A 3,829-nucleotide genomic window follows, 5' to 3' on the forward strand; every position below is an offset into this window, starting at 1 on the left:
AGGCATCCCCCCCCCCCCCCCGGCAAACCCCCACTCCAACGGAGGCCATCGCCCGCCCGTTCCGAACAGCGCTCGCCTATCTCTCAGGACCGACTGACCCATGTTCAACTGCTGTTCACATGGAACCCTTCTCCACTTCAGCCTTCAAAGTTCTCGTTTGAATATTTGCTGCTACTACCACCAAGATCTGCAACCGCGGCGGCTCCGCCTGGGCCCTCGCCCCGGGGACTCTCAGCGCAGGCGACGGCCGGGTATGGGCCCGATGCTCCAGCGCCATCCATTTTCAGGGCTAGTTGATTCGGCAGGTGAGTTGTTACACACTCCTTAGCGGATTCCGACTTCCATGGCCACCGTACTGCTGTCTATATCAACCAACGCCTTTTCTGGTGTCTGATGAGCGTCGGCGTTCGGTTCATCCCGCAGCGCCAGTTCTGCTTACCAAAAGTGGCCCACTGGGCGCTCGCATTCCACGCCCGGATCAGGGCCAGCGAGCCGGGCTTCTTACCCATTTAAAGTTTGAGAATAGGTTGAGATCGTTTCGGCCCCAAGACCTCTAATCATTCGCTTTACCGGATAAAACTAGGTCGGCCCGAGCGCCAGCTATCCTGAGGGAAACTTTGGAGGGAACCAGCTACTAGATGGTTCGATTAGTCTTTCGCCCCTATACCCAGGTCAGAGGACCGATTTGCACGTCAGGACCGATGCACCTCCACGAGAGTTTCCTCTGGCTTCGCCCTGCCCAGACATAGTTCACCATCTTTCGGGTCATGCCGCGCGCTCGTGCTCCACCTACCCGGCGGGGCGGGCGAGATGGGCTGACAGTTCCGAAAACCAACAAAATAGAAACGGAGTCCTATTCCATTATTCCTAGCTGACATATTCAGGTGACTGGCCTGCTTTGAACACTCTAATTTTTTCAAAGTAAATGCTTCGGGCCCCCGGGACACTCAGTCAAGAGCATCGTGGAGGCGCCGAGAGGCAGGGGCTGGGACAGGCGGTAGCTCGCATCGCGGTGGACCGCCAGCTCGATCCCAAGATCTAACTACGAACTGCAGCAACTTTAATATACGCTATTGGAGCTGGATATATTTTTATTGAAAAGATAAATAGCAACACAAAATAATCAAACAACGAAAATCCAATACATATCAGAGTACCACCTTCAGTATCAGAGGGGTACCTTTCAATTGATACCCCCGATGGCAGAAGATCGTCGTCCCCCAACGACAACTCCTCATCCGCATCCCCTCCAGTCTCCAAAAGATCTGCCATCTCCTAGTCATTGGTCCTGTCGGCACAGCTGGAAGAGAAATAACCAAAAACAAATGTGACTCCAAAACACAGACGTACCTGACCTGGCAATGCCAACACCTGCTCATAACTTCAATGAGCAAAAATGTTTTTGTTTTTCTTTTTTGTCTTCAACAATCCCGTCTAGGAAGAAAGAGATTTTCCCTTCTTCCTAGACCTCGTACCAGTACCACCTTCAGTATCAGAGGGGTACCTTTCAATTGATACCCCCGATGGCAGAAGATCGTCGTCCCCCAACGACAACTCCTCATCCGCATCCCCTCCAGTCTCCAAAAGATCTGCCATCTCCTAGTCATTGGTCCTGTCGGCACAGCTGGAAGACAAGACCTCAAACCGGTTGGCCGAGACAACCCGCTGGACCTCCAGGACACCTACCTCAGAAACTGACACCCATCCTCCCCCCCGACAAGCCAACGGATCAGGGGTCCGAGGGGGGAGAGCAGTACCTGAAACTCCACCCTTCTTGCTTCCCACCGTATGCCATTCCATAAGACTATCCTCTGCTGAAGTCAACACCGTAACCACAGCTGGAGAGGGCGTTAGACGGGGCATTAGACAGGAGCCAGAAGATGGCTTACTCCTAACAGGGGCTGCCGACTGGGCCTGAACCAGTGAAGAGGCCAACTCCCCCGACCGTCAACCACGGGAGGGGCAGACTTCACCACCCGACCCAGGGGGTCACCAGGGGGCCCATCCACCTGCCCTTCTGGACCACCCAAGTCCTCCTTCTCTCTCCTCCGGACTCCACATTGTGCTGCGCCTCCGGGCATGCTCTATAAGAGTGCCCCAGTACCCCACATAAATTGCATCGGATCCTGCCACAGGTGTCCCTCAAAGCTCGTCATGCACATTGAAGAAAACTATATTCCGGTCAGCTCGTCGCCCCCTTTGAAGACAACTATATTCCGGCCAGCTCGTCGCGCCCATTGAAGACAACTATATTCCGGCCAGCTCTTCGCACCCATTGGAGACAACTATATTCCGGTCAGCTCGTCGCGTCCATTGAAGACAACTATATTCCGGCCAGCTCGTTGCGGCCATTCCAGCCAGCTCGTCGCGCCCATTGAAGACAACTATATTCCGGCCAGCTCGTCATCCCTCGTCGCACCCATTGAAGACAACTATATTCCGGTCAGCTCGTCGCGCCCATTCCGGCCAGCTCGTCATGCCCATTGAATACAACTATATTCCGGTCAGCTCGTCGCGCCCATTGAAGACAACTATATTCCGGTCAGCTCGTCGCGCCCATTGAAGACTACTATATTCCGGCCAGCTCGTCGCACCCATTCCGGCCAGCTCGTCGCGCCCATTGAAGACAACTATATTATGGTCAGCTCGTCGCGCCCATTTCGGCCAGCTCTTCGCGCCTATTGAAGACAACTATATTCCGGCCAGCTCGTCGCGCCCATTCTGGCCAGCTCGTCGCGCCCATTCTGGCCAGCTCGTCGCGCCCATTGAAGACAACTATATTCCGGCCAGCTCGTCATGCCCATTGAAGACAACTATATTTCGGTCAGCTCGTCGCGCCCATTGAAGACAACTATATTCCGGCCAGCTCGTCATGCTTTTTGAAGACAACTATATTCCGGCCAGCTCGTCATGCCCATTGAAGACAACTATATTCCGGTCAGCTCATCGCGCCCATTCCGGCCAGCTCGTCGTGCCCATTGAAGACAACTATATTCCGGGCCAGCTCATCATGCCCATTGAAGACAACGATATTCCGGTCAGCTCGTTGCGCCCATTCCGGCTATCTCGTTGCGCCCATTCCGGCCAGCTCGTCGCGCCCATTGAAGACAACTATATTCCGGCCAGCTCATCATGCCCATTGAAGACAACTATATTCCGGTCAGCTCGTCACGCCCATTCCGGCCAGCTCGTCGCGCCCATTGAAGACAACTATATTCCGGCCAGCTCGTCGGGCCCATTGAAGACAACTATATTCCGGTCAGCTCGTCGCGCCCATTGAAGACAACTATATTCCGGCCAGCTCGTCGGGCCCATTGAAGACAACTATATTTTGGTCAGCTCGTCGGGCCCATTGAAGACAACTATATTCCGGTCAGCTCGTCGCGCCCATTGAAGGCAACTATATTCCGGTCAGCTCGTCGCGCCCATTCCGGCCAGCTCGTCTCGCCCATTGAAGACAACTGTATTCCGGCCAGCTCGTCACGCCCATTGAAGACAACTGTATTCCGGTCAGCTCGTCGCGCCCATTGAAGACAACTATATTCCGGCCAGCTCGTCATGCCCATTGAAGACAACTATATTCCGGTCAGCTCGTCGCGCCCATTCCGGCCAGCTCGTCGCGCCCATTGAAGACAACTATATTTTGGTCAGCTCGTCGCGCCCATTTCGGCCAGCTCTTCGCGCCCATTGAAGACAACTATATTCCGGTCAGCTCGTCACGCCCATTGAAGACAACTATATTCCGGTCAGCTCGTCACGCCTATTGAAGACAACTATATTCCGGTCAGCTCATCGCGCCCATTGAAGACAACTATATTCCGGTCAGCTC

At 54.5% G+C, this 3,829-nt stretch overlaps 1 long non-coding RNA gene across 1 annotated transcript in view; it reads right to left on the bottom strand.

The window, feature by feature from the left end:
* Positions 1–236: 236 nt before the first annotated feature.
* Positions 237–3,829, bottom strand: part of LOC108796793 — a 6,413-nt gene continuing 2,820 nt past the window's right edge. The window contains exons 2-3 of the long non-coding RNA XR_001941832.1: positions 1,663–1,665; positions 237–815 (exon numbers count right to left, since the gene is read on the bottom strand). This is a non-coding gene — a long non-coding RNA (uncharacterized LOC108796793). The remainder of the gene's footprint in view (positions 816–1,662; positions 1,666–3,829) is intronic.

The sequence above is a fragment of the Nanorana parkeri genome, unplaced genomic scaffold, assembly GCF_000935625.1.
Source record: "Nanorana parkeri isolate BGI_ZX_2015 unplaced genomic scaffold, ASM93562v1 scaffold1171, whole genome shotgun sequence".
Taxonomy (NCBI): Eukaryota; Metazoa; Chordata; class Amphibia; order Anura; family Dicroglossidae; genus Nanorana; species Nanorana parkeri.